This window comes from Camelus dromedarius, chromosome X, assembly GCF_036321535.1.
Source record: "Camelus dromedarius isolate mCamDro1 chromosome X, mCamDro1.pat, whole genome shotgun sequence".
NCBI classification, from domain to species: domain Eukaryota; kingdom Metazoa; phylum Chordata; class Mammalia; order Artiodactyla; family Camelidae; genus Camelus; species Camelus dromedarius.
Window position 1 is genome coordinate 30178372 of NC_087472.1, and position 23305 is coordinate 30201676.

Here is a 23305-nt window from a genome sequence, read left to right on the forward strand (position 1 = left end):
TAGAGGGTCACTCTGGGGACACTATGGGGACAGCAAATCATTGTTAATTAATTACAGAACTTTGAGACATTAGACAGGGATCCTCTAAGCTTACATGATGACCCACCAAGCTTTTGCCTTGGCTGTCTAAAGACTTAGAGGCTCTTGTCTAAATACGAGAAAACAAAGACAAATTTCCAAAAGTGAAGACAACCAAGAAGTATCCGTTTCATAGGTAATGATTGAGAACCACCACACTTCTGTGGCTTCATCGGGGATCACTGATTCCTGCAGTGGTGGATGGAGTGCAAGTACAAAAAAACTAGTGGTTACCAGTGGGGAGAAGAAAGGTGCTAGAGGAAAGAAAGGGGATGAGATTAAGAAGTACAGACTACTATATATAAAACAAGCTACAAGGATATATTGTACAACAGGAGGATTATAGCCAATAATTTATAATTACTATAAATGGAGTATAAACTTTAAAAATTGTGAATCACTGTGTTGTACATCTGTAACTTATTGTATATCAACTGTATCTCAGTAAAAAAGTAAAACAAAACAAAACAAAACAAAACAAAACAAAACCCAAATAGAAATAACAGAATAGTTAGACATTGACAAGGGAGAACCTTTTAGGGCAAACAGTTTCATCTTGAACAACCACACAACTGAGATCCTGATGTTGAAACAGATGTTTAAAAAAGTATAACAGTCAAAAAATGTGGTAAGTATTAGCATCCCTTCATGGGATAACATTTGAAGGCCACCATTCCTTTATGTGGGCCAGGACACTTAGAATAACACTTTATGGCTTAAGTGGATAATGGAGTAAGAATACTGATTTTTGTGGGGGCACAAGGAAGAGGTTTACCAAAATTCTGGCTTCTAGTCAATAATAAAAAAAAATCCAAATACAGAGAGCCTCCTAGAAAGGCAAACTCCTTGTTTAGAGGTTCCATTGGCTAGACTTGAAGTTAGGGTTCAAAGGGAGAAGAATGCTCTGATTAAAACAATTGGGACTGCAGAGTGCACAGTCATCCATGAGGAAGTGTTTCGGTCTTCATGAGGAAATCCCTCCAACGCATGCTGCATACCAGCTCTAGCTAACTACGTGATACTATTCTGTTTTAAAGATAAGAAATCCAGCCCTTTGCCAAAAAAAGGGATGAAAACAGGGGAGTCTAACACACTGAGCCCTCCCAGTTCATAATTTAAATTGCAAGCCCCAAGAGTGCCAAGTCTGCCCCAAGGAAAGTCCCTTGGCCTGACCCAGGGGGTGCAGTGTGCTATGACCTAAAGATTAAAGAATAGGTAGACAATGGTGAGAAATTCTTTTGTTTCTGGGACCCACAGGGGTTCAACCTGGCGAAGGAAACAATAGATTTTTTTTTTTAATAAAAGGAAACAAACATTTCAAAACTTAAAAAAAAAAAAAACCACAACAAAAGTGTAGATTGCAGGGAACACACATGAAGGTCACCACTCTCTTTGTGTGATGCCAGGACCTAGAAGAGAAAACTTTATGACTTCAATGTCTCACGAGAGGCTTGAGGAGTCTCTCATAGTATTGATTCCTGAGTATGTGGGAAGGAAGGGGGTAAATGAAATAAATTAGCCAAAAAGCTGGCAAACGTCAAGACACAGAAGGCTTCCTGGGAAGGTCAGCTCCCTATTAGGAGGTTCATTGGCCAGACCCAAGGTCAGGGTGAGCAGCGGGCCCAGAATAGGCAGTTATTGGGGAGGAAGTTTCTTAACCTTTCTGATCTGTCCTGAATGTTTGCTTTAGCGAAAGTGATGTGGTCATCTTTTATTAAAAGATAACAATAGCTTCATCTCACTAAAAAAGGAAACAAATAAAGTAATAGAGCAAGAGCAAAACAAAAATGAAAACAAAAACAAAACAGACATGCACAAACACTGCACACTACTAAAAGCTCACTAATTATGGGGGCTTCCACAATGAAAGCTACCAAAGATGTTTTTATTTCTTAATGATATATTTTGCTCATTTGTCTCTTGTGGCAGGCCCGCCAATAGTTTGTTTTCAGTGATACAATGTTTTTATTGAGGGCTTCCTTTATTCCCAAGGGGAAACATTGGAAAGCATTCCCTAGCCTTGCCCAAAAGAAGAAAACAAAATAAATGACAGAAGAGCTAGGGGGAAAATCAGGAGCTCATACAGAGTGGTTCAATAAATTCTACCACTTGTATATGTTCTACATTTTTTATACTTTGTTGTATATATTAAACGATCAATTTTTACAGAAATTACTTAGAATAGGAAAAAAGCACCTGGAGACTGGACATGTGGGAATCCCACAAAGGAAAAATCAGGTTATATACATCAAAGATCAGCTGCCTTTTTGGGAAACGTAAGAAAAGCTGATGTAAGCCTCAGTTATAGGTACTGTCCATCTGTGAGTCAAAAATTTGATTGTCATCTCTTATTCTGGACTAAAATGGAAGCTCTGAAGGGGCAGCTGTTGCTTTGTGTAACAACCCACATTTTAATGATTTCTAGCCAAGCTCAGACCAGATGACCTTCAGGACAATTGGCCCATTAATCAGCAGGATGCCTCATGATTATTTGATGTCATTCAGCTCTCTATTTTCACACAAAACTCTATTATTAGCCTTATTTCTATCAAAGAGCCAAAGGCAAAAAGCCAGCTATGATCAACCTGAATATTTGCATTTACAGGAAGATGCTGTTCTGCAAATGATGGAAGTCAGTGAGAACTGAAGCTGGCTGTGGTATGGGGGATAAAAGTGGAAGTGAATGTCACTGGAAGACTGATAGCTGCAGCAGCTGGTTTTCTTGCCACTGCCCTGGCTTGTAAGGGGCCTTCCCTATGGGCAGTGCTCTTAGAAGATTACTTTGAAGGGTCCCACTAGATATAGGGCCCAAGAGCAGCCTTGAAAGCCAAGCAATCAGATATGGGCAATAAGGTTCACTCTGAAAGCAGGGTGTTATGTTAGTTCAGAGGACCCGAGTTTCAGAAAAGTTGATTACAGATCCAGCAAGAATCCTCATTTTATGCTTTTCATTTTCCCTCACAGAAAAGACTTCAAAGACCTCCATCAGCCTTGACTGCAGCCAACTTTGGATTTTAAGGTCACAGAGCACTCTTGGCAAAAGATGAGATATAGGAGGCTCAAAGGGTTGAGAGTCCTTTAAGTTCCATTCTATTTTAGTGGTAAGCAATGTCAGAGACCCCTAGAAAAGGGAGTTGAGTTGTTGAAGCACCATCTCATTGGTCAGAGGTGGTTACAAAGGAGCAGTGGGAAGTTTTAAAGAAATGGCTTTATGAATATACAGGCAAGACTTTGATAATCTACAAACCTCCTTCTCTGAGGGGGCAAGCCAGACCCCTGGAAGACTATAGAACTTACCTGCTCTTTAACCCACTAATTTATGGGAAAATTAGTAAAATATCTTAGTAGTACACACCTAACTTTGAGAAGAAACTCAAGTCTCTCACTCCATGAGAGGATGCCTGAAGGGAGACAGTGCAATGTGGGGGGCTAAAAGTAAGGGCTCTGATGCAAATGGTAAGCAAAAGAGAGCATTTGACAAGAACCAAAGCAATAAACAGATTCAATACAATCCTTATCAAAATCTCCATAGCAATTTGCAGAAAAGGAGTCAAAGGAGTTTATTATATACTGTAGTTATCAACCCCTTATCAGATATATGATTTGCAAATAATTTCTCCCATTCCATAGGTTGCCTTTTCACTCTGTTGGTTGTGTCCTTTGGTGTACAAAAGTTGTTAAGTTTGATGTAGTCCCATTTGTCTATTTTTTTTCAGAAAAAAATTATCCTAAAATTCATATGGAATTTCAAAGGATCTCAAATAGCAAAACAATTTTGAAAAAGAAGAACAGAGGAGACCTCACACTTCCTGATTTTGAAACATATTACAAAGCCACAGCAATCAAAACAGTGTGTTACTGACATAATGAGAGGCATAGAGACAGGTGGAATAGAGCCTAGAAATAAATTCTCATGTGTATGGTGAAATAATCTTTGACAAGGGTACCAAGACCACTCAATGGGGAAAGAATAGTTTCTTCAACAAACTGCATTTGGAAAACTGAATATCTACATGAAAAAGAATGAAGTTGTACACTTATGCTATAGATGAAAATTAATTAAAAATGGATTAAATACCAAAATATAAGACCCCAAACTATAAAGCTTCTAGAATAAAACATAAATGAAAATCTTCATGACTTTGGATTTGCCAATGATTTCTTAGATATGACGCTAAGAGCAAAAATAGTCGAATGGGACTACATGAAACTTAACAAATTTTGTACATCAAAGGACACAACCAAAACAGAGTGAAAAGGTAACCAATAGAATGGGAGAAAATATTTGCAAATCATATGTCTGATAAGGTGTTAATATCCATAATATGTAATTAACTCTTAACAACTCAAAAACAAAAAAATCAGATAACCCAATTTAAGAAATGGGCAAAAGTCCTGAATAGACTACTCCTCCAGTTATGATATACAAATAGTGAATGAGCATATAATAAGATGCTCAACATTTCTAATTATCAGAGAGATGCAAATCAAAATCACAATGAGCTATTACCTCACACTTATTGATGTCTGCTATTTTTTAAAAAACCCAGAAAATCTTTATTGGCAAAGATGTGGAGAAATCTGAACTCTGTGCACTGTTAGTGGAGTTATAAAATATTATGACCACTATAAAAAATTATGGAGCCTCCTGAAAAAATTAAAAATAGAACTACTATATGATTTAACAATCTTACTTCTGAGTATATATCCTAAAGGATTGAAAGCAGGGTCTTGAAGAGATATTTTCACACATCTGTTCATAGCACTATTCACAATAGCTAGGAGGTGCAGGCAAGCCAAACATCCATCAACAGATAAGTGAATAAACAAAATGTGGTATATACATTGCTATGGACAGAATGTGTCCCCACAAAATTCTTTTGTTAAATCCTAACTCCCAATGTGATGGTGTTTGGAGGTGGAGGCTTTGGGAGGTTCCACCCTTATGAATAAGATCATTGCCCTTATATAAGAGATTCTAGGGGAGGGTATAACTCAGGATTAGAGTGCATGCCTAGCATGCACAAGGTTCCGGGTTCAATCCCCAGCACTTCCATTAAAATAAATAAATAAATAAATAAATAAATAAATAAATAAATAAATAAATAAATACAAACCTAATTATCTCCCCCCAAAATTTTTTTAAAAATAGTAAAAAATTTTTTTTAAAAAGAAGCTCTAAAGAGTTTCCTTTCCCCTTCTGCCATGTAAAGACACAGCAAGAAGATGGCCATCTATGAACCAGGAAGCGAGCCCTCACCAGAGACTAACTCTACTGGCACCTTGATGTTGGACTTTCCAGTCTCCAGAACTGTGAGAAATAAATTTCTGTTGTTCAAGCCACCCAGTCTATGGTATTTTGTTAGAGTAAACTTAACAGATTAAGACATACATACAGTGGAATATTATTCAGCCTTTTTAAAAAGGAAGGAAATCCCAGCTTTACAACAAATGTTAAAGGAACTTCTCTAATCATCAAACCATAAGAAAAGAGAACAAAAAGAAGAAAGAGAGAGAAAAAAAGACCTACAAAAGATTGCTTTGGCAGTTCGGGGTCTTTTATGGTTCCATATAAATTTTGGAATTGTTTGTTCTAGTTCCTTGAAAAATGTTGTGAGTACTCTGACAGGGGTTGCATTGGATCTGTAGATTGCTTTGGGTAGTACGGCCATTCTGATAATGTTGATTCTTCCAATCCAAGCGCACAAGGTATCTTTCCATTTCTTTGTATCATCTTCAATTTCCTTCATCAATGTTTTATAGTTTTCAGAGTGTAGGTAACTTCCTTGTTTAAATTTATTTCTAGGTATTTTGTTCTTTTTGATGCAATGGAAATGTTTATGCCAGTTATAAAATTCTGATTTTTGAAGTGGAAAAAAAGTGAATGAAGGACTGCAAATGGCAATATCCTTCTTTCTTATGGGTGGGTTGTATTCCATTACGTGTATATGCTGCATCTTCTTTATCCATTCATCTGTTGATGTGCACTTACGATGCTTCCATGTCTTGGCAATTAAAAATAATGTTGCTGTTAATAGCGGGGTATATGTATCTTTTTGAATTAATTCTTATTTTGTGGTTGGCTTTATTTCTTTGATAACTATGTAAGTTTAAAAGCTAAAGCTCTAAACATTCTTAGAAACAATGAACAGTACATATATGTAAATTTTATAAATATGTGCAGTATATTGTGTATATGTATTTACATTTAATACATTGTATATGTGCAGTCAAATTGTAACAATTCTACCTAATAAAACTGAAAAATGAAAAAAAATTTTAAATTTTAAAAAGGAAGGAAATCCTGTCACATGCTACAACATGAATGAACCTTGAAGACAGTACACTTAGTGAATGAAATAAGCCAGTCACAAAAAAAGACACACTGTAGAAATACACCTATATGAGGTATCTAAACTGGTCAAGTTTACAGAAACTGAAAATAGAGTGATGATTAATAGGGGCTCAGAGGAAGAGAAAGGGAAGTTTTTGTTTAATTGGTGTAGAGCTTCAGTTTTGCAAGAGGAAAAAGTTCTGGAGATCTTTTGCACAACAATGTGAATAAACTTAACACTTAAACTGTACACCTAAAATGATTAACATGGAAATTTTTATTTATGTGGATTTTTTACCATCATTAAACAACAAACTTTAAAAAGTCAAGGTCTCTGAGATCCGACTGACTGAAAGTGGACATCGGCTTTCGTATTTTTACAAACTGAGATCTAGGGCAAGCTGGTCACAGCTATGTTCCAGTACTTCCGATTATAGAAAAGAGGTTAACATAGTACCTATTACACAAGGTTGCTGTCGAGATCAAATGAGACACCCTATGTAAAAGCACTTACCACAGCGCTTACTAGATAATAAGTGCTTAATATTAGCAATGATTGCTAGCTAAGGACTCCTCTAGGCTACCGTTCTAAAGTAAAGGTTTTTATATGACGAGGGAAACAAAGCCTGCATGCACTCTGATGACTGACATACTTTTCCTCTCATTTCTCACAGACCTTAGGTGGGTCGGAGAAGCAGCCTCATGAAGGTGTACAGACAGGCCGTTTCTGGTACTCTGCCTATCTCCTCTAAGGCAGCTAGCTACATCCCTGGTTGACCAAAGCTGCGTTTAGTTTATCCTGTTAAATTTACCAGAGAAGGAATAAAAGATGTTACAAGCATACCCCTAACTTCTAGAAGGATCTTAGTGCTCCCTCTTCTAACTCCACAAAGAGGAGCACTCCTGGGGGATCGGAGGAGACCAGGTAGTATGATTATGGAGCTTAAGGGCAAGTTTAGAGATTGACAGAACCTGAGTACGCCTTCTTATCTATGAAATCTTAGGCAAGGTTTTGACCCAGCCCATGCCTCAGTTTCCTCAGTTGTTGAATTGGGTATACAAATGTGTAAAATCCTCACTGGATTATTGTGTGGACCAAATGAGATAACCTATGCAAACATACCTAGCAAAACGCCTGGCACAGAGTAAGCACTGAATAAACCAGAGCTGTTAACGTTAGCCAAGGTGAGCCTTGAGCCACAGTTTCAGATAGTAGAGCTTTTGACGTTATGCAGTTGGAACCGTGAAACTTGCATGTGCTTGGAACAAGCATGTTGTATCCTCTCTCTGTTGCTCCTTTGATGGGACTGAGGTCTCTGGAGTGTTTAGTGGGGGAGGAAGGAAGCTCCCACCCTGAACAGGAGGACTAGGGAGGGAAACTGGGCTCCCTCTGCTCTACATGCAGGGGGAAGTATTCTCTTTCCCCAGGTTGTTAGCGGCTTCTCCGTTCTTTGACCTTAGAGGCCTTGGGCCTGGCACTAAGAGGCCAAGGAGTCTGCTTAGCATCGGTTTAGCGTTGTAAGCATTACCTCTGCATGGAGCCTTAGGAGGATGGTATACTCAGGCAATTTCTATCTCTGTCCCTTCTACCACTTTCCCTCACGGTTTTCCTATGACATTAGCCTGCTTTTTGTGATTACAGCTTTATTGAGATATGTCACATACCATTTAATTCACCCATTTAAAATGGTTTTCAGTATAACCACAAAGTTGTGAAACCTTCATCGTTATCTAGTTTTGGAATATTTTAATCATTCCTAAAAGAAAAACTAACTTTTGAGCAATCACTCCTCCAACCCCTCTCTCCCAGCCCCTAGCAAACACTAGTCTTCCTTCTTTCTATATAAATTTGCCTATTCTGGACATTTCATACAAATGAAATCATATGATATCTGATCTTTTGTGTCTGGCTTATTTTATTTAGCATAATGTCTTCAAGGTTCATCCATGTGTCAGAATTTCATTCCTTTTATAGATGATTAAAATTCCATTGTATGTCTATACCACAATTTGTTTATCTGTTCAACAGTTGATGTATATTTGGGTTGTTTAAACATTTTGGCAATTATGAAAAGTGCTGCTGTGAATATTCATGCACAGTTTTTAAAAACACCTGTTTTTAAGTGGTTTAATTTTTTTGGCATATAGGTAGGAGTAGAATTGTTGGATCGTATGGTAACTCTATGTTTAACTTTTTTTTGAGAAATTGCCAAGCTGTTTTCCACAGCAGCTGCATGATTTTACATTCACGTCAACTTATTGGTAATTTACACATCTTTAGAGAAATATCTACTCAAGTCTTTTGCCCATTTTAAAATTGAGTTGTTTGTCCTTTTTTGTTGAATTGTAAGTGTTCTTTATATATTCTGGTTACTAGGGCCTTATCAGATATATGATTTGCAAACATTTCCCTCCATTCTGTGGGTTGTCTTCTTACTATCTTGATGGTATCCTTTGATGCAAAAAAGTTTTTAATTTTGATGAAGTCTAGTTGATCTATTTTTTTTTTCTGCTGCTTGTGCTTTTGGTGTCATATCAAAAACACATTGCAAAATCCAAGGTCATGAAGATTTATGTTTAAGTATTCGCCTATAAATTTTATGGTTTTAGCTCTTATATTTAGATATTTGATCCATTTTAGGTTCATTTTTGTTTGTGGTGTGAAGTAGGGGTTTAGTTTCTCTCTTTTGCATGTGAGCATCCAGTTGTTCTTAACCTGCTTTTAGTTCCTTAAATACTTTGAGCATTTTTATGACTCCAGGCCTCTTAATTTTCTGTTGCCACTGCCTCTGCTTTTCTTCTGAGGAAGCTTCTTACCTTGGCTCCTTGCAAGCCTGGCTTCTGATCTTTTAAGCCTCATGTCAAATATCACCTCAGAGCCTCTCCCAACAACTTCAGCTAATCTGAAGTGGCCTTTATTCCCACTCTAACACCCTATCTTATGACAAAATTTTGTTTTTGTTTTAGACCCTAAACACTCTGTTTCATTCATTGTTTGTTTGGTTTTTTGCCTTTCTTCCTCACTAGAATGTGAGCGCAGTGAGAGCAAGGGCCTCTGTCTGATAGTTTATCACTGTATTGCCCGTGCCTGATACATAACAGGTGGGCAACAACTCATTGTAGAATGAACATAGTGGGCCCATCAGTCGTATAGCACCGACAACAATGTCCTCCAAATCATTTTGGAACTTAACAAGTGATCTATTCCCACTGTGTATGAGGATGATTTTTAGTTTTCTGAAATCTTTCCCTAGATAGGAAAAGTAAGTTCTAGGAAGAGTATAAGTGACTCCCCAAGGTCAAACAGAGAGTCTTTGATTTGTGGAGTGATTCCCACAGCATTAATTTAGTTTGTGGTATCCCACAAGAGTAAAGGAGAAAGCACAGGAGACTGTTCAAGGCCAAATCCAAGGTGCTCTAACCCGCTTTCAGCCTCTCTGCCTTTCCTCGAAATTTCTCTAAATTCAAGAAAGAAAACTAGGTGGTACCAGAGTTTATGGCTCTTTGCCAAGCACAGCCAGCATCAGCTACTGAGTGGCCTCTTAAAACTCTTTAAAAATGAATGAGACTTGTTAAATAAGCTGGAAATACTGATGCATTTCTGAGTGAGATTAGTTTCTCACAGCTCATCCTTGGTTACCTCCGGACAATGGTTGGTCGATAAAGCACTTAAACACTGAAGGATTTTTAACCACTCTGTTCGCCTCAACCTGCACATCCCCACATCCTTCCTGAGCCAGCTCTTGTTCTTGAGAGGTCGTGGTGTGTGGGAGAGAGGATGGTAAGAGGAAGACAGAGCAATTTTTGTCTCCTTAACGGGTTCTTTTCTCTTACTCATCCTTTAAATGTGAATGTCTGTCAGGGTTATTCATATCCTTAGCACTTGTGTTTGACAAACACATTAGGTCTAGTAATCTACTCCTAGGGTTTGTGTCTTCCACAATTGAACCTTCAGCTCAGAACATTCCTCTGAGTTCCAGACCCATGTAACTATCTATTTACTAGATATAAGAATGTTCCAGAGATGCTTCTAACTTAATACCCAAGCCAAACACAATTATTTACTACCCTTCACTGTCCATCACCAAAGAGAAGGGGTGTGGGGAGGTCACACTGCAATCTGTCTTTGTTCTTATCTAAATGAAGGATAGCTCCATGCACCCAGTGTCTCAAAGCAGAAATGTAGGGTTCATGCCATAGTTCTTTCTTTCCCTCATACTCCTTTTGGCCTCTGTTGCCATGCAACCTGTCTTCTGTCACCAAGTCTTTTTCTGAATCCATCACCTAAGAGTTCTGTGGCTTTAGGAAAATCATTTAACTTTTCTAAGCCTCAGTATTCTGCCCTGAAAATGGAGGTAATGTCTACTTCATAAGGCTGTTGTGAGGATCAGCTTTACTATTCAAATTTTAGGGTCAGTTACTAGGTTAAGAGGCAAGTACTGCTTGCAAAGATTAGGCAATGTTTGCCTCAAATTCCCAGCAAATATCCATGGTGACAGCCTCGTAGCCAGGTCTTCGAGATAGAAGTCATTTTAGAATCACAGATGTGCCTATGAGAGCCCCAGAAAACAGAATTACATCTCAGAAAGAGAATGAACAAAGTTTCTCTGGCTGCCAATTTTATTTTACCCACAGCTGCCAAGAAAACATGGTATGTACTGCAGATCATTAGGCAAATGGCCAAATATGTCCTGTGGTGGTCTTGCCCCAACACCCAAGTACTCACCCAGAGAACAAAGCTGAAGTTCAGAGAGCAGGGCCTTTCTTATTGTGTGGTCCTTGCTTCCTGCAGCTGTTGCTTCATGGGATTTTGTGGGCAAGTAGTCTAGCTCATAGCATTGTCTTCACTGGCCAACCACTAACCCTATCAGATTACCCTGTGGAAAGGGCTGCCGTATATTTCTTGAGCTCTCCATCTCATTTCCTGAGCATTTTTTGATTATCCTGTAACCCTCACGTTTCCTTCAGCCCCTAAGCCAGTACTGAAATGGCAGGTGGCACATCCATCCTTTCAGCTATTTTAATGTCCTCTGTAGTGTGGTTACCCATGTCTTTTGGAGCAGCATCGCTGGCTACACCATTCATCAAAGCCAGGAAAGTGTAGTAATGTTGTAATAATCAATCGGATGCCCAGAAACCAATCTTTGTGAGTCAGGTCCCCAAACTGACAAAGCTCCGTGACTTGCTTCAGGAATCAGAGGCAAGGATAATAAGGATTTCTTGATTCTGGAATGCTGCTTCTCTTGTTTCATTGAAACTCCTATAACCCGGTTCGATTATCCTCTAGGAAATGAATCAGAGTGGTTTAGAAAATCAGTTATGCTACCAGAGGCCACTCTCCCCCATGGTTTGGCTGACCGTGAAGACAGGAGTGTTAGTGCTAAAAAGGCTTCGAGAGAAATTGTTGGGTTTGTGGTGAGAGAGGCGAGATGGCGCAGAATGCCCGAGGAAATACTGGGAGGAGACTACGTGCTCCCTCAGCTGTGTGAACCGCCGTTTAGGACACTGCCCTAGGAACGGAATTCCAGTCAAATTTTGATTAACTGGAGTATGAGAGAGTGGGTCTTCTGTTCCTAGGCAAATCTATCTCATAATGAGTCAGCATTGGGTTACCTCGTATGCAGGTGCCAAAAGAGAAATGAAAAATGAAGTTTGGTGATTGTAAATGCAAGATGATCAGTGAGAGAAGAAGAAAGTTTTGAGGAAGACCGGGGGCCTGGAAATGCTAATATTACAAATTTTTATGTTTTACAAGAAGATAGCTTTCAAATATGAATCAGTTAATCCTTTAAACCAGGCAGTGTCTTCCCAGTGCTCTAAGCTGACCAGACCACAAAACCTGGTCAAAGGTCAAAGACTGGTGAGGTTAATGACTCAGACTAGGTCAAGGGATCCTAAGTGATAAAGTAGTAAACCTCAGGCCTAAATAGTAAACCTCAGTTTACCACTAACAAATCTGTGAATGATAGTAACTTGGAAACCCTGAGATAAAAATAGGAATTGATGGCCACTGTTTCCTCATAGCTGCTCCTGTTTTCATAGAGGATGAAGTTGTGCAGTCTTAGGAGCCTAGAGACTGGAGACCAGCCACAGCAGCAGACTAAGGTTTATTACCCCATTTTGCCACAGTGACCTATGTTTGCAGTCTATTTTTTCTTTTTGGTGCTACACTGAGCTCATGGAAGGCCTGCCCATAGCTGGCCACAGTACTTAAAAGGAAATCCTGTGAATCCCTGCATGATCTGCCTTCCGCTTCCCTCTCCAGCCTTACCTGGTACCTCTCCTGATTGGTTCACCATGCTCCAACTCCATTGGCCTTTCTTTTCCTTAACAGGCTAAGATCCTCCCCTCCTCAGAACCTTTGAATTTATAATCTTCACCCAACTTCGTCCAGCTCTTCCCTTGCTTCTCATCCTTCAGCTTTTTAGCTCCAAGCCACATCAGGGAAGCCTTCCCTGATTCCTCTAATGTAGGTCTCCCTCACCCTTATTATTTTATTAATATCACCATTTTAAAAATTATTCAGTATTCATTACTGTCCATTATTATCCTGTTTGTTTGCTTATGTAATATTCTGCATCACTTTGAGTGAAAGCATCATGAGGGCAGGGATCCTGTCTATCTTCTTAACTCTTGTGTTTCCAGCACCTAACACAGAGCCTGGTGCATGTTGGCAATTAGTAAGGAATTGTTAGTGAGTTGCCTTTCTCCAAGAGGGCAATGTTCAGCATGGGTGATGGATCCTCCCCACCTAGTATATAGGACTTTTTAAGAGGTTCATTTAACATCTTGACAGAAATTTTCTCCATAATTTTCCCTTTTAAAAGTATATTTCAATATAAATATGCCTTCAGAAAGATACCTATAGTTGTTAATATAAAGCAATTTAGTTTAATTTACACTATACAATTTAGACTGAAAATATGGTACATTATTTAAGTTTTTTTAAAGGGGACTGCAATCTGTTTTTTTTTTATCTATTATAAATATAATAAAGATCCTCTTTCAAAAGCTGTTAAAACAGGCAGCAAGATCCAGGAACAATTTATGTTTGGTTTACTTATGAATAATACATACATTGCACTCTAAAGGCTTTAAGTTGGTACAGCAAAATATTTTTGAAATGTTTCAATGTCAGCTGACATAGTGTATAGTGGGGAGAAGTCTGTGTGCAACATGTAAACAACTTTGATATCTATTGGATTTTGGTTAATACTGTATATAGCTTAGAAACCTACACAAACCAAGATTGAGGTAATTCTTTGAATCTGAGTTCCAGTGATGTGGTGGACCTGGCTTGTACCAGCCCATGAGAGTAGTTTGCGTATATATCTTTCCAACTCCACTTTCATTGACTTCATGTTGTTAGCTTGAAATTGGCCATCATGGGAGTATATACACCATGGGAATCAGCAGATGCTACAAATGAAGGCTCTCCTGCTCCTCTGTCATCCGAAGCCAGTTATTGAATGTTTACCTTCACACCACATCACTGGTTAGCACTATAAGGTCATCCTCTATGGTTAATAAGGAAAGTCAACAAAAGAGTTGTCAGTTCTAGTTTTTATATAAAAGAAAGAAATATAAATTTCATCTCTACGTTTTCAGTCTAGAACTAGAACTGTAGGATAAACAAAGTGTACTTTCCATATTCAACCTGCAGGGGTGACAGGTCATGGAGTCTATATGGTTTTAAATCTGTAAGTATATGCGCACAAATTCTCCATAGTCAAGGGCAACGGGACTCTAGAAATGACTCCAGAAATAAACGGCCTCTTCCTGTAAGACTAGAACAGAACATAGAGCCATAGTAATAAGAAAGTTTATTTTTTAAAAAAGTAGCCCCCAAAGAAGAAGCCACTCCGACAAAACAGGGAAAAATAACCTAAGTTTTATGGTAATGAATATGGGTTTTGTTTTGGGGGTGATGAAAATGTTCTGGAATTAGTGGTGATGGGTTGCACAGCTCTGCGAATATACTAAAAAAGAAGTATGTATTCTATACTTTAAAACAATGAATCTCATGGTATGTGACTTATATCTCAATAAAATTGTCAGTAGAAAAAAAACCTTAAGGCATATTGGAGAACCACATAAACACAGGTTCAAAGGACAGTCAGTTAACAGAGAAATAAGCTTTTCACAAGCTTACTGAATATTTGGCTTATACTGATCTCTAGTGCGTTGCTAGCTTCACAGATTCTAAAGAACTGGCAAGGGTTGACTGGCACCTTAACAAAGCTGAAAACAAACAGCACTTCTCTTTATTTTCCTTTCCTTCCCTCCCTTTTCAACCCCCTTTCTCATAACAATTAACATAATGTGTCTACTGTAATCTATTGGTGTGGGTCTAAACCAGGGGTCAGCATTTTTTTTTTTTTGTAAATAGCCAGATAGTAAATATTTTAGGCTTTGTGGACCGTAAGATCTTTGTCACAACTACTCGACTCTGCAGCTGTAGCATGAAAACAGCCATAGATGATACATAACTGAATAGGTTGTGGCTGTGTGCCAATAAAACTACAAAAACAGGCAGCCTACTGGATTTGGTGCAGAGCACAGGCTCTGGCTTGCTGACCCTTGTCTAGACTGCAGAATGTTGTGGGAGTGTTGATTTTGCTTGGGAAACTCTATTGTATAGGGCAGTGTTTTACAAACTAGGAATGGGGGGAGGGGGAGGATATATATCAGAATCACCTGTCACCATATCTTGTCTTTACAGGATCTCTTATTCCTGGGTCCCTAACCAATACCCATTTTAGCATTATTAAAAATATTACATATCATCCTATCCTCTGAATAAATAACAAGAAGTGTTCCTTTCTCCTTCCTTCCCATGTGACCTTATGGAAGAAGGGCTGAAGAGCATTTTTAAATGAAAATGTATCAAGAGCCATAAGATGCAAGCAATTTTCTTCCGAGATAACTATCAACTGTTAAATTAAGAACACGAAACAAAACTTTCCCCAATCAATTTGATCAATATTTAGCATACATTTAAGTTTCCATACTATTCCACTTAAGGTAACTGGAGGCACAAGGAAAAGAGGATAAAAAGGAGTGAGTAACAATGAGGTCTTCTTAGAGTTGCAAATAGTGATCAGTTACCCAAATGTCAGATGTAGCCACTAAGCAAAAAGCAACATTTATCAGTGCATAGAGTGGAATCACTATTTTTCTTTTTTCTTTTTTAAAATCTTTTTTAAATTGAAGTGTAGTTGATTTACAATGTTGTGTTAGTTGCAGGTGTACAGCAAAGTGCTTCAGTTATACACATACATATATATTCTTTTTTAGATTCTTTTCCATTATAGGTTATTACCAGATATTAGAGTTCCCTGTGCTGTATAGTAGGTGCTTGTTGTTTATCTATTTTATGTATAGTAGTAGTGTATGTGCAAATCCAAAATTCCTAATTTATCCCTCCCCGCCTCAACCCTTTCCCCTTTGGTAACCATAGTTTGTTTTCTATGTTTGTGAGTCTATTTCTGGTTTGTAAATAAGTTCATTTGTATCTTTTTATTTTTGGTGGAATCACTATTTTTCTTATCTCAAAAATTCCAGCATATCTCACACACAGTAGTTATGTGTCTGTTATTCTTGACATTTTTCATGAGAGAGGGTCTGGAGTTTATCTTTATCTAGCCCTATAGCTGAAGCAGTAGTTCTTAAGGGGACACCAACTGGGAGATTATAAAACTTATCCTAGGAGCTTACACTGCTAAAAGTCTAACATTGCACCTAAGGAGTCTTCTCTTTCCCCCAGAAACTGCCTTAGTAAGCCACTATTACAGATGGGAACATGGTTTATCAGTGTGTTGGGGCAGAAAGAGATGGGTAGAAACTGCTGATGGATGGTAGCAAGATAGACAACTGCATGCACGCATGAATATAAGGCTATGTGACTGAGAAAAGACAGGGTGCCCGCTGGTATGCACAGCAGGCAGGAAAAACCTTAGCAACTTCATTAAATACTCAGAGTACAATGAATGCCCTAAACTGCTCATTTACTTACTCTCATATTGTGAATTATTGCCACAAAATACTAGATGACAAGCCTGATAACCTTCATAGCATTCTGAGAAGGCAAGTGGGTAGCATAGGAGCGAAGATGTTTTGGATCAGTCTAGTATGCTGTATTAAGTTAAGCTGGTTACTATTCTTCTAACTCGTTTTTCTCAGCAAAGTTCCCTGTTCACAAGGCATCTTGGAGGTGGAATGAGACACAGATGCAAAAGACTAATACAAAGTAGAAGGTAATAAGTTTCCCCAAACAAATGTGGAGTGCCAGGCACATTAAAGGCAGGAGAAATGACATCAGGTTGGAGCAGAGCATCAGCCAAAGCTTCATTAATCTCCAGACCTCTCAACTCTATTCTCAAACACAAAAGCAGTTATTGGTGCTTTGGGATAAGTTAGACACTGACTTGTGGTAGTACTGTTATTTTTAAAGGCATTATTTAGCCTTTTCAATATGTGATTTTAAGTTTCTTGAATGCAAACTTGTCACATCTTGGAGCTGTAGATGGCTCTGTTGGAGCACCTTCCCCATCATGAAGTGGAAATCAGTTTGGGGAGAAGAGGTTATTCTGTCTTACTCCCTTCAGGCTTGTGTTTTCTGAGTCCTTTCCAGCCACACAGATCTGCTACCTAATATACATGGTGAGATTATTCAGGGCTTTGCAAGTTAGGGAGGACCTCTATTCCTCGGCAGGCATTTGGGCAGCAGGTGAGGAAGTGAGCAAGATATGCAAATGTGGGGACGCGCGCGCGCACAGACACACACACACACACACACACACACACAGAGCTGACTTGGCAGCTGTGAGGATGGAGGTGGGGGACTCAGTGCCCGCTAAGCTATTTCAAGTGCCTGCGGGTCTGAGGCTGGGTTCGATGCCTCCAGCATGTTTGGAGTTAATTCCCATTAGGTTGGACTCCGCCCCTCTCTCCCAAAGGTAAAGCAAGATTTTCAGGCATCACTGCAAAGAGCCGCTGGGATTCCCATCCCCTTCTGACAAGCTGTGAGGAGAAGTTGTTTCTCAGATCTGAGTCCGAAGAGAGGGAACAAGTCAATCAGCCTTCGTGGTCAGAAGGTAAATTTGCAACTTGGGCCAAATGCAGTTGAAACAGCTGGATAAGAAACTGTTTGCTCTCCCCTTGCTCAGCCCCCCTTCTCCCCTTCCTTTCTCAGGCTTCCTGTCCTTTCATCTCACAGCTCAGAGAAGCTGTTTTCTTCCCAAAGGCAGCCTGGTACATTTTTACTTCCTCAAGTCTGTTTGCACAGAGACTAGGAGGAATCAGGGCTGGATTCTTATTTCATAGTGACGTGGTATAAAGACCTAGGGGTTAAATACTAGTTGGTTCCCCCAGGAGACCTGGTAATTTGAGGAGAGGAAGTCCATGTCTCTGGGAGTGGAGGGAGGGATTTTGTTCTGAATTGTCTGTAGAAATAAAAGTGGATCAGGTTTGCTGATATGCCAGGTTGATCTCTTAGACTTGCCTAAATTGGGGTTATGCTACTGAAATGGGGTGTTGGGGTCAAACTGAAATGCAAATATTGAAGTCAGTCGGGCTGGAAATAAAAGAATGCATTTGCTCAGGAAATATTTGAGTTCCTACTGTGTGCCAAACATGATGATTTCCAGAAAAACCTGAAATAGTTTAACTATAAATCTATTCTTGAAAGGAACACTGGGCCAAATGATTCTGTTTTGTGGTGGAGAAGTGAAGGCAGAAAAGAAGTCTAGGGGTGAGGAGAAATCACCAAGAGACCGGTTAGGGGAGGAGGAAGGGAGAGGAATGATTTTCTGCTTGTTGAGTGACTCTGAGTCTCCTCTCTTACTTGTGGGAGAATGGAGTCTTCTCTAGTAGATGGGAGAATTAACACCTATCCTCTGTTAGGTGTACCGCAGATGTTACTTCACTTGAGTTTATGTTCCATCATCTTCATTTTATAGATGAAACTAAAACTCAGAGGTTTTATGTGATCCTCTCAAGTTCATATACCCTGTACTGGGCAGACCTCAGGACTCTACCCTGGATCTAAATTCCAAAATCTGGACTCTTGTCCATTAAAACAGTATTTCTCAACCATTAGTTTCCATCAGAATCCATTGGGGATTTTTTAAAAATGCAAATCCCAGAAATTTGAATTCTGTTAATCCTAAAATGATGTCATAGTCTGTGTTTTGAATAAGCATTGAAGGTGATGCTGATGCAGAGGGGTTAGCGACCCCATTTGGAGAAACACTCTTAATATGCCAGGTTGCCTCTCATGTCTGATGAGGTGGTTGGAGAAGCATTCAGTCCACTCTCCTCCTACACTGGCCAGATCACTAAATGGAGGAGGTCGGCTGTGGACCTGGCATTTTGTTCACTATTGAGGCCATGGCTAGAAGGACTACTGGGCTATGAACCTAAAGATGTGAGGAAATGCTTTACCAGTTAGTTCATTGTTTTTTGTTGTTGTTGTTGTTGTTAATTTATTTTTATTTTTGGGGGGGAAGGCAATTATTTATTTTTTTTAAAGGACGTACAGGGGACTGAACCCAGGACACTTTACCACTGAGCTATACGCTCCCCTACAAGTTAGTCCATTGTTGTTAGGACTTAACAGTGTCTTGCCAGAGCAGGCTGGTAAGAGTAGTTCCTAACTGGTGGAGGGTGTGAGATAGGATTCCTAGCCAATCAATTGATCACTGAAGGTAGTGGCACCTGTCCAGCCGGAATAAGAACTGAGACGAAGATCTCTAATTGACACCTCAGTTTCCAAAGCAGAAGACAGATGGGGAGCTCAGTGAGCAGCATTTTTGTTTTAAACAAAGAAGGGAGAAGCTCATATGAAATTTAGAGAAGTCATTGCAATTCCCAACTTTCTAACCTCAAACTCTGGAGAAAGGGAATAGCCCAGGACTTGACCTGGAGGTTCTTTTTCTGGACTCTCTCTGTCTCTGCATGGCCAGCTTCATTATTTAGAATTGACCTTCTAGGTTGTTGATGATTTGGTGGATCCTCTCCCTCCACTTACTCTCTGGCTTCCTGCCTCCTAGAGCCTTATCTGCTTGTGAGCATTTCCACCTCAGGATGGAGAGATGCAAATAAAGAAATAAACAAACCCAACACAGCTGGTTTTGCTAGTCTTTCTACTCCAGACTAAAAGAGGATGGAAGGAGGGAGAAGGCTTAGAAAGATGATCAGCAAGCAAGAAAGCTGAGGAATTGAAAGACAAGACTGAGTCCAAACGTGACGTCTTCTTAAACATAGAGTAGAATGGTGTTTGCTAGAGGCTGGAGGGAGGGGGAACGAGGAGTTGTTGCTCAAGAGGTATGAAGTTTCAGTTATGTTAGATGAATAACTTCTAAAGATCTTCTGTACAACTCGGTGCCTACAGTTAACAAACGGTGTTGTGCACTGTAAGATACATTACGAGGCTAGATCTCATGTTAAGTGTTCTTAATATGCACACAAACCTACAAAACAATACAAGGAACTTTTTGAAGGTTATGAATATGTTTAGTATCTTGGCTGTGGTGATGGTATTACAGATGTGGGCATACGCCCAGACTCATTGAGATATATGCATTAAATGTATGCAAGTTTTCATATATCAATTATAGCTCAGTAAGCTTACAAAAAGTGAGGTCTTCTTCAAGTCACCAAGATACAAATGGAAGACAAAGCCTTGGGAGTAGCTAAATCACGAGATGACTTCAGGCACAGAAGAACCTGGAGCAACTCCAGTTGTGGAGATATACAGAGGAGGAGAAACTTCTGGGGGATGCAGGTGGCAGAAAATAAGGAGAGAAACATTTGGGAAGTGGTAGTAGGTTCTTTTTGTGGCTGGGTCTGAAGCAGAAAGATCTAGAACGGTCAGGCTGCTTATATACCCAGCTTGATACAAGAAGTCCCATTGGGCAAAGGCATTTCTCTGGAGTAGGAATCTATTTACCCACTGGAACCATATGCTTGTTTCCTAAAGGAGTCTCAGCACTGAGTGTGATGTACACACAAGGTTGGCAGGTAGGCTGTGCACACTGTCTGAGGGCCCATTCATATTCCTTTGCCAACACCCGTCCCAACAAAGCTGCTCTTCGCAAACCAGTCCAAAGCCAGGAATGTTGCAGCCACATTTTCCTCAGCAGCTGCAAGTCAGAGACTTCCTTTCAGACCACTTTGTTTTCTGGTCATTAACTCGCTGGCTTCTTTGCCTGGACCCTGTTAGCCTCGGTAAGGTAATGCTGGCCTTGACTCAGAAGTTGTATGAAAAGCTCAAGTGGGAACAAAAAGATTTGAGGTTTTTTTCTGTGGGGACTGGGGAGGATGTAAGGTATTGGAAGAATTTTGGTGTGTTTTTCTCCACCAAGAAAAATATAAGAGAAATGTTTTCAGTTTCATTGATACTAAGTAAGTGCCCACATATGAGTAGGTGCACATGGGAGTGAAAATGTGAGAAGAAATGATTACAAGCTTGGCAGTGAGACACCACAGGGAGAGGTCAAGTGCTCATTTGGGGAGAAAAAGTCTAAAGGGAAGCTACCAGCAATCTGAGTTAATGTGAGTTGGTGAAGGGCTCTCATCTGGAGGACCGTGGCCAAGAGGACCCAACCAAAAGAAATGGCCTTAAGTTGCAGCAGAAAAAGGTTGAAAATGAGACATAAGTGATTTCTTGACAGTGAGGGTTGTCAAGCTACTGAGAAAAACTGTAGAGTCCTCTAAAGTTCTTTAAAAGCAATGTAGGTAACCGTTTGTCATGTACAGCTTAGGTGGGTTTCCTGCATCTCGTAGGATGAAGTGGGCTCTATCCATGAGTCTGTGTTAGAATGACTACCATATCTTCACCACTAGCCTTTAATAAGAATAGCAAATTTAGGACAGACCTCATGTCTCTACCCTGCTTGTTACAACTTTCTATCCACACTCACTGCCTCTCATACAGCCACCCTCAGGAAGAAGCATGTAACCCATTTAGGAGATGAAACAACTAAGGGATGAGGGACCATGTGACCACTAAAAAGAGAGAGTCAATAGCAATCTTATCAATACCTGGTTACCGGATCACTTTGCAGGAGCACCAGGGTGAGTTCTTGGTTTCTTAAATCCAGTGTGGGCTGTGTGGCTGGATGTTCCAGGACAGGGAAACAAAGCTCTTGTTACATGAACTACTCAAGCAGATTAAAGTTGGATGAAGTGTACAACCGTGTGCGACTTTTGTTTATGTGAATATAAAGAGATTTGGCTAGCTCCTGGGAATGAACCCGGATTGCTTCGGAGGGCTATCAGGTGATGCAGTAACTAAGAGCGCTTGCTTAAATGCACTCCCTTGTCCGACTCAGGCGGACGTGTAGCAACGTGCATGCAGACTCCACGTGGCCCAGTGCCTCCCTGTCCAGCTCCGGGAAAAGCTAGGCTGGGGCTTATTTTGTGCTCAGAAAATATTTGGATCTCTGCAATCTCTTTCTTGATTGTATGAGGTCAAGCCTATGATTCAGAATGGTTTACATTCAAAATATAAAGATCTCATCTCTCCATTGTTTTCAATTCCATGGCCACTTTTAGCTTCATATTGTTTGAGTCCTGGAGAGAGACCATTAGAAAATTATCTGTGGCAGTGATTCTCAACCTGCTATTTGTGGGTGGTGCTGACTCAGCACACCTCTAGTCCTAAATAGGGTGACTAACTTGTCCAAGTTTGGGACTTTCCTAGTTTTAGCCCTGATAGTCCCATAGCCCAGGAAACCCCTCAGTCCCAAGTGAACTAGCACGGCTGGACATCCTAGTCGTAAGTGAAATAAGGACAATGAGTTTTTTCCTGACTTTGAAAATATTTAATTTAAATTCTGAGAGTCAATGAGCTTTTTGAAAGCACAACATATTTAATTTAAACTGAATTTTGTGATTCTGCCTTCCTACAGCTTGGCTTCAAAATGCCGTTTTTTAGAATCAAATTACGGTAATAGTGGTTGGTAGTCTTGTAATTTTTCAAACAGCCTGATTTGTCACAGATGATGCTAACTTGATGTCAGAAGTCCTCCTCTTATTTTAGTATAGTCTAGGCACCACTCACTGACGCAGTCCCTTCCTCTGCCTTAAGTTCTCTGCCCTTCTGGCTGTCATCCTGGGACTTTTGATCTCAAGGTGATGATGTTCATAGGGGATACATGGGGTTTGTTCCGACTACAAACTTGAAACAGCCCACGCCCTTGTCCTGCTGGTTACAGGCTGCTTAGACAAAGTGGCCTTCCTCCTGCCTTCCCAGTCCTTCCCCTGTAATTCTTTTGCCACCCTTAAACAGTTTTTGAAATCCTGGCTGGGAAACCATGGAGGCTTTTCATGGGAATACTGTTGGGGTGGTGAAGAATATGGGGGAAGATTGCAGGTGGAGGAGAAGTGGGAAATAATGGCCCTGCCATTGAATCACAAGGTCCTGGGCAAGTCACTTAGCTTTCTCACCCTCAATTTGTGCACTTTTAAACTGGGGGTACTACCTTTCTTACCAACCCCAGAAGATTGTTGGGCAGAGTACATGAAATAATGGACTTGGAAGGGAAGATGATGGTGCAGCCAATAGCTGTTTATCAGCTTGTTTCCTCCGACCCTGACCTGGGCTTCTTCACCAGGAAGTGAATTCACAAAAGAGGGCTGCTTGCGCTTTTCATAATCTTACACGCTCTAATATAGCAAGCAGAGGCATTACCTCATTGTGGCCCAGCGTACCTGCTTTCTAGCAGCAATTACTCAAAACTAGTTCCACTTCTCCTCCTGTTGGCTTTCAATCCCTCATCACATCTTTCTCTCATTCCCCCCACTCTCATGCACAAAGCCTCATTCCCTGGGGCCCAGCTCAGGGCACTTGCTTCCCAAGCCCTAACATTCCAAAGTAAGCACCTGCAA

The 23305-nt window shown here is 40.0% G+C and overlaps 1 protein-coding gene across 7 annotated transcripts in view; it reads left to right on the forward strand.

Annotated features, from left to right (window-relative positions):
* The window catches only part of LHFPL1 (LHFPL tetraspan subfamily member 1), a 109578-nt gene that overhangs the window by 16099 nt on the left and 70174 nt on the right, over window positions 1-23305 (forward strand). For 4 of the 7 annotated variants that reach the window (XR_010379381.1, XR_010379383.1, XR_010379382.1 and 1 more), the window contains 2 exons: window positions 3043-3179; window positions 5292-8914. The exons of 1 other annotated variant lie outside the window; for it this stretch is intronic. The gene's annotated coding sequence lies outside the window, so the exon portion shown is untranslated. Of the gene's footprint in view, window positions 1-3042; window positions 3180-5291; window positions 8915-17277; window positions 17509-23305 lie in introns of those variants that run through there. 2 more of the 7 variants (XR_010379384.1, XM_010996657.3) reach the window with 2 other exon arrangements.